Source organism: Cydia pomonella, chromosome 17 (assembly GCF_033807575.1).
Source record: "Cydia pomonella isolate Wapato2018A chromosome 17, ilCydPomo1, whole genome shotgun sequence".
Classification (NCBI taxonomy): Eukaryota; Metazoa; Arthropoda; class Insecta; order Lepidoptera; family Tortricidae; genus Cydia; species Cydia pomonella.
Window position 1 is genome coordinate 16,350,714 of NC_084719.1, and position 13,950 is coordinate 16,364,663.

The window sequence follows — 13,950 nt, forward strand, 5'->3', positions numbered from 1 at the left end:
TTTTCACTACGCGGTTTGTTTAATTCTAGAGTCTAGACGAAGAGCCAGCCCCAATAAGATAGATAAGGATATATAATTTTGAGACCAACTGACTCCGCAATTTGGTTTGCTGATCTGACAAAGGTTTATCAGTGGTAGGTCAGGAAAGGGGTTTAAAATCAATTTAAAAAACTAAACTGTATCATGCGAGCTGTAAAGACGATTATAGGTAATCCAGTATTAGCGTCCACGCTGCGGTGAAAAATACATACCCTCGTACACACACACACAGAAACACACAATGCGTTAAGTAATTTATGTAATATGTAATAAAGAACATACTACCAAAGCAGTTCATAAGTAGACCATAACGTCTACATTGCTAACGGAACTCAAATAGACACCTGTGTGGCTACCACCAGTTCGGCACTGACATAAACGCTATCGAGAAAGTAACTTACTTTCTATGCATCTCGCTCGTACTCGCATATAAGTGCAAGAGAGATGTATAGAAAGTTACGGTCTCGATAGCGTATATGTCAGTTTTGACAGTGTCAGTGACTCATGGTACGGGTACTGACATCGCCGATGAATGATATTTATGAAATGATGACTCGAGTTTACTTTTCTTCGTGAATTGATTGTTTCTTGTCAATTTCTTTTGGCAAAGAAAGATAAATAAATATTATAGGGACATTCTTACACAAATTGGCTAAGTCCCACGGTAAGCTCAAGAAGGCTTGGGTTGTGGGTTCTCATCCAACGATATATACACCGTGTTTTTATTGAATTCCGTTAACCCATACCCCGGAGTATGGGTAAGCACGTTTAAGGTAACTAAATGGCATAGTTAATTTAAAAAAAAAAATGTTTTATAAAAAGTCGTTAAATGTTGCATATAGCGTTGTTGTAACACGGGCATTACATTTAATTCAACCAAAAAATGGAAAACTGCGATATATCAATGTTATTTTGAACATCAATCGTCCGAAATAGTACTTACGTTTAGTAGCAAATATACCTACACACTCGTACTAAACACTAATAAATATGTAAACAGACCCTAAGGCAAGTGTATGCGCTCGTAAGGGCCTTATAAGATAAAAATAAATTATTGATTATCTCCGAAATGGAGTTAATTAGAATACCAGTGTCTTTGAGAAAGTTACTTTATTTAAGCTCAGGAATGCACCCTTGAAATTAACGTAAAAAAAACACGGTGTATAATATACAAATACTTAAATATATAGAAAACATCCATGACTCAAAAACAAATATCTTTGCTCATCACACAATAAATGCCCTTACCGGGATTTGAACCCAGAACCATCGGCTTCATAGGCAGGGTCTCTGTCACTACCCACTAGGTCAGACCGGCTCTTCGAAGTTTGATCGTAATTTTCTGTACGACCCGGGTATCCAAAACAGCGAAAACCCTATTTATATAAAACCCTTGACACCTAACATAGGTAACAACAGCGACTCCAGCCAACCCCGAACACCGTCCATTTGTAAGTATAACAGCGCGTTCATTTGTCACAATTACCGCCGAGGCGGAATAACTAGCCAGCCCTCTTGTTATCTGCCCATTCTCTTGCTCATACATTTTTATGAGCGTTTCATTTTATCCACCCATGTCTTGGCGATTTAATACGAGCCCTGGTTTACGGCGGTGTAGTTTCTTGAATATGACTGAGAGTTTCATTTGCGCATTTTCGCACTGTTTATATTTATCCGCAATACGCTTCCGAGAAAAAAAATGGTAAAAAAGAAGGTTTTGCCGCTATTCAATATGTATGTGGACACTTTACGTCCTAAATTCTGCAACTAATAAAAACAGATCACTTGTCCATAGGAAGAAATCATAGCTGCGTATGGCCGGGCGCCACAACTGTCACAAGTACCGCAGAGTTTTTATTCTTGCCAAATATGTAGTAAAAAGCAGTAGTTTAGTGGTGTTATGGGTGCCGCTTCACACTTCCATCATTGAATCCAATAGCTTTGTTGTTTTGGTTCTGGATTGGGACGTGTGATAGGTCAGTGGGGACGGTCAAATAAAACTGGCCAGTTCTGAGTCTTACGTATCTTATTCTACACCAATGGATGGAGACTCCGATGTTTAGAGACACATGGGTCACAGGTAGGTATCGTTACCCCTGTACAGACAGTTTTAGAGCTTGCAATTTTGGATATTTTTTCTTTCTTCTTCTTTGTCAGCATTTATGCACTCCGTTGGACACAGGCACGTTTCTGAAATTTTCTCAGGTAACATGCAAACTTTAACTCGTTACGTAGGTACTTACTAATTTTAAACCTGTTGCGCGATCTTATTCATATCATCTGCGTATCCGTTTGGAGGCTCTTTATTATCTTAGCTAAATTTATAGTTTCAATATTAATCAAATAATCAGAAACTTGAACGGTCTGAAATCTTAAGCTCCCCGATTGCATAACCTCTTAGTAAGTAAAGATGTCTCATACTTACAAAATAAGTGTTCGTAAAATGCGCTGTGATTATACAAGGTTGTTTTGCGTAATGGGAGTCGGCGGGGCGAAGCGGACTTACCGTAACCCGCTTACCGCTCCTCTGCTAGTGAGGGGAGGGACTCGATGAACACGACAATTGATAACAGGAATTTATAATTTGATCACAAGATGTTTGTACATCTCATCATGTAATAACAAAGTCATGTATTAGGTTATTACTACTTTCGGTCCAGGGTTGAGACATGGTCACTGTAAATTGAACAAGTCTAAGCTTTCGAAATGCTAAACGAAGATGGAGAATCTAGCATAGCGTCACTATAGGAAACATCTCAAAGAAATAAAACTGGACCCTTCTACCTACTTTAGATGCTTTTAGAACTCTTTGGACAATTGATCCGCATATCCATATACACATATAACGTGCTCGACAGGCCAGACCATACTCCGCCACAGACTCAACACAGGTACCTAAAGCTTCCGAAAAATTCGGAGCGAACTACTCTATATACAGCGGAACATAGTAAGAGAGAAGTTTGTGCTATGTTCATGAGAACATATAAACGTGAGTAGGTAAATCCATGAGGATTTACCTACTCACGTTTATATACCTACCTCTATCTGTAGGGTATCGATGGTCCGATACAAGTAAGAAGATATGCCGGGGTCATCCATCAGATTCTATCCATTCTTGAGCTTCTGGTCATTTTTAGACGTGGTGCCCTAAACAACAGCACATTGGTAATAGAGAAAGAATTTTATAATTAAACTAATATATCTATCGATGTATCGACAATGTATATGCAGGAGCGCGTAGCATCACTAGGCGTGATGCGATTGTTCCGACGCTCTTGGCAAGTCATTACAATTGTGTGCTCAACGGGAATCTGATTTTGATCGATTCGGAGCACTAATCTCAGGCCGCTGAGGTTTGCTACGAACCGTGAGCAGTCTGCTCCTTGGAGTACTGCAAGGGGAAGTCATCAAGGCATCGCATGATACCTTCCTAGTTCTAATGATACAGTAGACCTACCTAAAATATGAGATGATATGATATGGGGAGAGTAACCCGTCACGTCCTTTACTTTCAGGAATTCGAAATTGTTTGTGTCTGTGTTTATGTAAGCTAAGAGCTTAATAAATTCGCTTTGTTTAGGTTTAGGACACCTAAGAAGGTAGGTAGTATTCCTATAAGGTACGTAAATAGGTACCTATCACGTTAAAAATTCGACCAGGCAGGTACTCAATTGAGCGTTAAAGCTCATGACAGGTTTAACTCGGATTTACATATTAAATTCGCATCCACGGGAAGCAAACATAGCTGTTTACAAACATGTTGGTAGCTGTGTGTTAGACGAAGGTGAGAAGAGAACAGATAAAAATGCTACTTTGTAATATCAAAGACTGATCTTCTTTAGGTGGTATTTCCTCTACGTATGTAAATAGGCTACTATGCTTACTACAGTAGGTACATTCCCGAACTCTTGTTTTACAGTTTATCTCTATTTGAATAAATAAACAAATATTATAAGACATTATTACAACAATTGACTAAGGCCCATAGTAAGGCTTGTGTTGAGGGTACTTATATAAATACTTAATTACATAGAAAATACCCATGAGGCAGGAACCAATATCCGTGCTCAATTCATTTGTGGTATAAAACATTTATCTAAAATCTACAAGCAATTTTATTTGTGTGACACAAATAAAATTCTTGTAGATTTTAGATAAACGTTTTATACCACAAATGAATTTCTAGACTATAAGTAACTACTTAGGTCATTAAGTATCTGTCAAATGTACATTGTGCATGCCTGTAAGGTAGTTTTAGTGATACCATCAATATACAAACTTTGTATATATATATTTTCATCTAACTATGCATAATAAATATTTTATTCAAAAATTATAATATTTTATTCATAAATGCCTTTACCAGGATTTGAACCCAGAACCATCGGCTTCAAAGGGGTCACTATCACTACCCACTAGGCCAGATCGGTCGTCCACCGACCGGAATATCAACAAAGTTTACTTTTGGAAGGCTAAACAGATTATCCAGCATGCGACAATGCAATTTTAGTTTCAATGTTCGTCACAATGAAAGTTCTAAATCAATTACCGATAATCATCCCAAATCCTCATAACACAACCAACATACAACACACAATACCTGTTTTTCAATACCGCGCCATATTACGTCGTTAGCTGACGGCGCGGTTTCGTTTAATACCGATTGCGGGATTTGGCAAATTTTCATGTTTGCTTTTAATATAATTGTTCAGTTTATCTGCGGATTACGGACGGCCTCAAATTGAATTGTAATGGCGGGTTGTTAGGACAGGGCTGCCGGCGGGGAGCACGGATCGGTTAATTTAATTGTACTTCAATAGCAACATGCAACTGTTAGGTACGATAGATTAAACCCAACTTAATACAAAACTGCACACGGAGTGATTTAGAGCCCATGAAGTCTTTTACCTAATAGGTTCTTTACACCCTTTACATATTTCGGAGATGGGTCCTTCAATTTTTGTGTTTAGCACTCTAGCAAAACCATGAAGGTGAATAAGTAGTGACCAAGTAGGTAGATATGGCTTCAGGAACTCAAGCTGTATATCACAAGCATAGACAAATGTCCAGGTGCCATAAGGATATTTTTATTGGGCAGGATAAAGATACATTCATCTGGGGTACATCCTGTCTCCTATAACCTTCATCCCAGTTTGACACCTACTGCTGCTTAACACTTCTACATACTTACATGTTATGTAAAGTGTTGTTATAGGAACAAATAGAAACACTTTGTGAACCTCCATCTACTTTTACGGTTCTTGTGTTGCAGCCCAACAACAGAGACTTATAGATAGGGTTCCCCGTAATCCTGGGTATAAAAACAAAAAAATGAGCAGAATAGTAAAAAAATATATCACTTTATTTATTGCCAAACGCGTCAAACGAAGTATACCTTATCTACTTACAAATCGAGAGATAATATCCCAGTTTAGCAATTATCAGAAACAACCGTTTCAAGACGCGGGTGGTAAACTACCTATTGTAACATGTTATATCAATTAAATTTTACTAGGTACAGTCAACCCTACCGCGGTTGCTGGAGCGTTGTTCCCGCAAATTTTAAGCTTCTGCAATCCTGTAGCGGCCATAACCGGGGGATGGCCGCTTTGTTTAACGACATCTTTCTATTGCAGACGGAGGGTTAAGGGGGTATACCTGCTAGTTTCTTTTTAGAATAAATAATTAATGATTTAGGTTTGTGCTAGTATAAAAAAAGTTAATTTTGGTATTTTAATATTAAATGTTATACTTGTGTCGTAATACGTAAGTACGTGGCCAAGTGGCCATGGCAACGATGGTAGACGATAAAAGGTACTTGTTTGTGTTTTAAGAAAATAAGGATAACCACGATGCCCTCGTACGTCGTATAAAGAGCTTTTCTTTTTATAATGAAGCTTGCTGACTTGCCTCGGTAAGGTACGAGATTGAAAACAAAAAAAATTTATACGAGTCATCTGAAATAATACTATAAGTAAAAATGAAAATTGGTAAGTATCTCAACAAAAATGTAGACATAAACGCGCGACTCCAGCCCCGCGCTCCGCGCCCCCGCCCCGCGCTCCTCGCCCCGCGGCCGTTTAGTTTTATCTATGGGAGCACGTCGGCACGTGTTTGGTCATTTTTTTTGTTGGCTACAGCATATCGAGAGGAATCTTATAGTTGAGTGGGAGCTCAAACATGAAAAGTACCCAATTATGGTTTGGTATACGAGATCTTAATTCAACCATTACAGTCGACGAGTAGAAAATAGACGTTACATCACAAGGTACGTTTCAGCCTTTACTTGTACGCTACCCTACGAATAGCATTTAATTTTAAAAGCACTCGAGTACCTATCACCGTACAATCCTGAAGTAACTGTCCACCCGATTCTAACATGTAATCACATACAGTTAAGGTTTACAACTGCTTGACTCAAAACTCAACGTGAATCGGGATACAATGTTATGTTACGTAATCGCTTTACAATTGTAATGGGCTTTGTATGGGAGCAATTTTCTGAACCGAGAAGGTAATATTTGTACGAGTTTTGAGCAATTTTGTTACTTTGTTGGGATAGGCGTGCTGTGATAATAATGTTCAGGATTTATTTTTGCAGTGTAACCTCCAAATAATCTTGTTATCCGCATTCGATTATTTTGAATTGATCATTGGATTATTTTTAATTAGATGTACAATAAATATGTGCAACGGCTTATTCCGAAAAATCAGTTTAAAAGTTTGAACTTAGAAATAAAGCCTACAAGGTGTGTCCTGAGCTCCTGACATTCGTTATTCTGACAAAGTACCCGTACATAATATAATTGATAAAATATTCTTTTTTCCCTCGTTTTTACTCTAAGTGGCAATAAAATTGGAGATATTCCTCGTTGGGCTTCACTTTACACTTCATATTTATTACATGTCAGTTTTATGAAACTAAGCTTTTATTTTAAGGCGCTAAACATTTCATAAAAGCCGAGACTAGCCAAATTAAAAATATCGTTCCTATGAATCTATATTCCCTATCACTGGTCATTGCCCGAAAACTAGCGCGGATTTTATATAAGAATTTTGAGAGTTCAGTACAAATCTCGCGCCCTCTTACGAACCGATATAATTACGACTTTTTTAGGGTTCCGTACCAAACAGGTACAAAAGGAAGTTTACGGTGCGACTCTGTCCGTTCCTCTGTCTGTCACATCGCTAAATATCTCAAGAACTACGTAAGCTATTTGAAATTTGGAATAGTCATAAATAACGCTGATGAACATTGTAAGTTTTTTTTTATTAACTATGGAAAATGCCCAATACGAAGGAGGGGCAAAATATCTTATTCTACCTAATTACTAGGTCAAGTGGTATATCTATTTTTTGGGAACCTTCTTTGAAAATGATTTTTCAATCAGGAGTCAAACCCATCACCCGTTTGAAGCCGCCTACTGTGCCAGCCACTCGCCCATCACTTTCATAAGGTTAATTGCGTAAATTGAAATAAATAGTTGTAAGCTCTCAATTATGCTTCCGACTAGTCTCCTTCCAAAAGGTTGTAATTGCTTGGAGATAAAATACGACATACGCCCTTTTAAAGCAAACTTCCCTTATCATTGGATCGGTTAATCCGACAACTGCTGGCAGGTAAGGGAGTGCGCCCACCGATTTATAGCTTAGCATGGGGCAGGGTTGTCACGTGTCAGAAAATTGACTGTAAATTGTTTTTACGGGCGTTTCAAAAGTTCTTCAATTGCGTCTAATTTTTATCACAGTTTTCATGTAGGTATTATGGAGTGTGGAATTAAGAGGAGTGGCATCTCTTATGGTAGAACTGTTGCAAAAGTGTCCAGCTGTCAGCTATAAATAATAGTTCCAAATCTCTCCAGAGTAGCGCTAGAGTAGCTAAGAACCTAGGCGTTATTGACGGAGTGAATTGCGCTGCCTATGATTTGATTTTTTTGTTCAAGTACTCTAGGTATTGTAGCGCCACCTATTTAAAGTTTTTTGATGACACTTTTTGGTATATGGAGATTTCGTTCCTTATCTCCACCTTCCGTAGTAGGTATACTTTGTCGTGACGTTTTTCGGAACTTACGTACAGAGTATCATTTACTATGATATTCACTACTAGCTTTTCGGTGGAGGAAACATCGTGAGGAAACCTTCATACATCTGCGAAGAAATTCAAAGGTGTATGTGAAGTCCCCAACCCGCATTGGGCCAGCGTGGGGACTATAGCCCAAGCCTTCACGCGTATGAGAGGAGGCCTGTGCCCAGCAGTGGGACGGCTATAGGCTGAATTATTATTATTTTATATTGTAGATATTTATTTAATTAAAATATATTGCACAAAATATACTTATACAACAATGTACAAATGACGGACCTAATGCTATCTTATTAAAATCTTGTAACAAAGTCGTTAAGTTAAAATAATCTGTACTTATAGCCAATTTCAGTTGAAATGATTAAGTAGGTAAATACCCATAATGTACATAATAACGTTTGGATGGGTCCTTAAATCGTGATTTTAGAATAATTCAATGAATATAATAGGTAGCCTTAAAGTTACACCCTAATTTAAAATCAATTTCAAGAACATTGACGTCGGTTTAAATTTTTCCTGCAATAATGTAGTTGGCAGCAAGGTTGTCCAGCAACGTTTTCGCAATTATAGTGTATCTACCTAACCTTTATTAAGTAATAAAATAAAATAGGTATATCTCTCTAACGGCCGAAAATTGTCTGCCAAATGCCAACCCTAGGGTGTACGCAGACGGCACGGCGCAGTAAGGGCCGCGCACACTGCAACAATGGCGGTGTGACGGCACTTCATTATTGCCGCATTGAGCCGTTGTTATTATAGCTAGGGAGGCATTGTCGATTAATTCGGTAAGTGATATCGATACTGAGCTTCGGTACTCGATCGTGTTCTAGACACAGCGCCATCTGGTGATAGCAAACTACATTAGGTATGACACTAGCTAACTCTGTACAAACTTTGCAATAACAAACTCCACACTTTGTGGTATAATCATCATCTATGAAAATTAAATTATAGCTAGGGAGCTTACGATTAATTCGGTAAGTGATATTGATGCTATGAAGTTGCCAAGCTTCGATATTCGATAAAGTATAATCAGCGCCATAGCTCGGACGCTAGCCAGCAAACAAAGTCGGGGCCGAAAACCGGACAGGTGAAGAACGCGTACCTAGTGGTCCTTACCCTATATGTCCAGAAATTTTGAAAAAAGCGTATGGTACATATAATAGACGAACGAAAACACATGAACAGATTAACAGGATTGTCAGGAAAATATAAACAGATTGCCTTGAAAGTTACATATCTACATTGGCTATGTGCGAAATTGGTGGTGGAGAAAATACAAGTAAAGTCGAAACGATGTGGTGAAAATATGGACTTTCGTGGGAAGACATCTTCATACTATTTGGAAGCTGCTAACTGTAAAATAAGCAGTATGTCCCATGGCGTAATTAATTACTTGTGTAATTTTAACTACAAATTAGATTATATTAGTTGAATTATCTTTAGTTGATTACATGTAGTTACAACTACTTGTAATTAAGATTACTTTATAATTTGTAATCGAAATTACATTAATTTATAATCAAATATACTTAATTACTTCTTGATAGATAAAGATGAGCAAATTTAGTACTTTAGTACTCTCTCAGTAAACAAAAGTAATAACCACCTAAGGCCCACCATTCACAAAAATTGAAATTTGAAATCAATAGTGTACGGAATAAGGTTGAGTTTCTATTGTTTTAAAATAAATTAAACAAAAGATGTATAATTTATATTTTCCTCCGTGAGCTTCTACGGATTATCGTCTTATCTATTGTTTAAAAACCGCAAAGGCGCGTGCCACTATGAAAAAATGGTCAAGCCGCATAGGTAGCGTTTATTGAATTACTACTCTATTGAGCACGGAATAAGATTCATTATGAACTAATACAGAATTCTAACAGAATAGCTGTCTGATCTCTATTGGTGCGTCTAAGGCAGGCGACTAAACGCTCTCAAACCAGCTTAACTTGTGACACTGCGATCCGAAACAAAGATACGTATTCGAAGACCTCGCTTGCACTGGTAATGCGAGCGCACGGCTAGCTAGCGCCAAGGAAGCAATGTTATGTTTCTCGAGGAGCAGTAAAAAACAGGGCCGGATTTTCACACAAATATATTTTGTAATTGTAATCTGTAATAAAGTAATTTATTACAGATTACAATTACAAAATGTAGTTATTAATTCGATTACTAACTACAAAATGTAGTTAGTAATCGTTAATCAAAGGCTCAACTACTTTTTCCTAGTAATTATCATTTGTAAGTAGTTAAAAGTACATTTTGTAATCATAATCGTTAATTTGTAATCCAACTGCTTTTTGCCCAACACTGTTTTATAGGGCAGCGCCACCGTCATGCACGGAGCGAATACCAGGTGTAGCTGTGTGGCATATGTTTCTGATTTGAGAGTTTCTTACGAGTATTTGTTCGTGATTCTTTTACTTGGAAAAACATATTCAGCTCTTCATATCAATTCAACATTTGATAAAAAATATAGTAGGCACCAGTACCTACTCGCAATGTCAAGTAAAAGCTTTATCGACATCGATATGGCCCCTCCCTGCGCCCCAACCCTTTCGGCTTAATTCCATAATTGGGGGTTAAGCTCTCAGCAGATGGCCTTTATTATCACACTGATTATTTCCAGCTCTGTTATGACACTGATTTTATCCGCGCGTCAAGGAGGACATAAATAATCGGCGGATGTTATCGGTTTTTAGTGTTATTGAGCTGGTTTATTGGGTGTTTGTTATAAAATAATGGTCACAAAAAACTGTGCCTACCTATATTATTTAAAAGTAGCGTATCAGACTACGCGTCAAAAGTACCTGGGTACCATTTTCTAAGCTCAATAAAAAGAGATTTAGTCTCTAGTCTAGTTAGATTTAGTTTATGTAGAACAATTAGACTGGGGCAGGTTTTAATCGCCAACTGGCACTTTTTTCGTATCGATATTTTCAGACGTGACTGTACCTAGAGATATATACTTAGAAAAATGTTTCAGGGTTGCAGATACTTTTAGCGCGTTGTTTCATCTGCTACTATTGATGCTGACTGTACCTATATTTATCCTATAAATCCTTAACAACAAAATAAACTTATATTTACGTACCTAAGTATAATTGTGAATTAAAAAACAAGTGAACTTATATGGCGGGGAGAATTACTGTATGCAGAGGCGGACACCTGGTTGCCTAGATTGGAAACAAGTGAAGTGCGTAAAAGTATAGGTATAAGACACCAAAAGAACATATAACATCAATACATTGATTATTATGGTGATGTTTTTGTGACATTTAGGCTTCTGTAACAATATTAAGGGTAGAAAGATACCCTATGTATAAAAGGAGAATTTGGTGTCTATCAGACTATTTCTTTTACGGGGCCGTAGCTAGCGGGGAGGGGGGCATTATGTCCCATTGCCCTACCTTAAGAAATACCATCGATTTTGATAATATAGGTATTACGTAGGGACATGTAATTACGGCTGCCCTATTTTAAATTCAACTCTGGCTCCGGCTCTATTTTTTTCCAATACAATATACCTATTTTATATGTCGGTGTAAAATAAAGAACTTTATCTACACACATATCATAAACCCTCTATGATGCCTTCAAAATCCGTAAATAATGGCCAACATTACGATAAACTGTTTTGTTACAACAAATTTCTTATCTGATGATGTTGTAATAGGGTTGTTTCCATCTACAAATCTTAGGGCAGAATTGTATCCCAATTAATTCTTTTGGATTATAAGAACATGTTAAACTACTTTTAAGGGACCTGTAATGACCATATTTTTGTAAATATTTAATTTAAAATATCTTTTGGCACACGTCACGTGACCAAACTCGAAACGTCTTTGAAGATTCTGATGACGTCACAACTCTCGGATTGACACTGTTGACAGTTAGGCGATAAACAACAAATGACAAATGTCAGTTGACAGCTCGTATTTTCTACGTGTGTATGTAGTTATGTGTCAAACCGTAAACTGTGACGTCACACAATTTTCAAAGAGCGTTTTGGGCGCGAAAGCATCCGTCAAAATATATTTTGTTAATTTAACATATTTAAAGCCGTTTTTAGTATAAAAGTTGAATTGTAGGGCAACTTTTAGTTAATATAGAACGTAATACAAGCGTTTCAAAAAATTCGAAACAACCCTATTGCTTCATAACTACATCAAAATCGATTTGGTTATACATTCAAATTTGGAAGATCTCTGAATAAAAAACAATACGATTTGCCCTCTATTCTAATGTCAATCGAGATGTCTTTTTGATCGAAATGAAAAGTCAATTGCATACAATTTTGACATATCTCGCATGTTAGTTTGTATCGAATGATACGGAAATAGGCCCCCGACTTTAGTTTGTCTCTGAATTTAACAAAAAATTACGAATGTGTGACATGCGTGAAAAAAGTTTTTTACCCCCATTTGACGTACAGTTTATCTTTTAATTAGTTTTAAGTATACAATGAAATTGTTTTGTGATTTTTAAAGTAACTATAGCAAACGTTTCGTGTAAAATGAGCGATAAAAATATTTCGGTGACGCCACCATATATCCGCGAGGTCCGTCAAGAGAGCAACGATGCTCCGACGTTGGCTGTATTTTGGGTTAGTGAATATATCATAGAAAGTTTATAATATGTGTGTAGATAAAATAGTGTATGTAACTGTACATAATTAGGCATTAAAACACTCGTGTGATCCTATTAAGAAACTCACTTCGCTCATTTCTTAAGCCCACACTCGTGTATTTTAATGCCTTTTATTATGTAGCAGTCACATAACTACTATTAAACCAAAAACGCTTAGCAGTTTTTTTCTTCTCTTATTGTAAGATAGTTCCCATCTACACAGACGACACAAATTCGGACAGTGTAGTTAAGCCTCTTTCAGGCAATGGCTCAACCTTAAGCACAATACTTATCCTCGAGGAAATGTAATGAATGGCTCGACGAGTTAATGCGATGTAGACAGTCGGTGCTATATATAGGGATTAACGAACACTTCCGGGACATATTAGGCGTTTTAAGGGTAATATAATATGTCAAGGGAACCATAGAGACAGATTTAGACGACCGGTCTGGCCTAGTGGGTAGTGACCCTGCCTATGAAGCTGATGGTCCCGGGTTCAAATCCTGGTAAGAGCATATATTTGTGTGATGAACACGGATATTTGTTTCTGAGTCATGGGTGTTTTCTATGTATTTAAGTATTTATAATTATATATTATATATATGATTGTCTAGGTACCTACAACACAAGCCTTATTGAGCTTACTGTGGGACTTAGTCAATTTGTGTAATAATGTCCTATAATATTTATTTATTATTTATTTATTTATTATAGAGTCTATAGCTCTCTCTCAAGAATTCAAGTCACAATTCTCTCAAGAATTCAGTACAATTAGAGACTTACATCTTTAAAGAATTTTAGTATTTGTTGTTTGTAAGTATTTAATAATTTATTAATTCCATATTTGTAATTGTATTTTGTTATTTTTATTGCTTGTAAAAATTTGACATGTAGAAGTGCGCCTGTGGGCTATTTGCTTAATAAATGTTTGATGTTGATCCGTTAAGGTTACATTTGGACGGTGACTGCAGCAGGATTGAAGGGTTGCAAGGATGTCATTGTCAACTACCTGAAAATTATAGCAAGCAGTTATTGGACAAACTTATTGGCTATTTATTGCCACTGAAATGAAGTCCTGTTATGGAGGGCATGTCTTCCAGGCCATGAAAATACGATTGACATAATAGGTGCAGTAGATTCGGTGGAAAAGTGTAATTAACGGAATAAGGATCAGACATAGGTACGTACCTATACC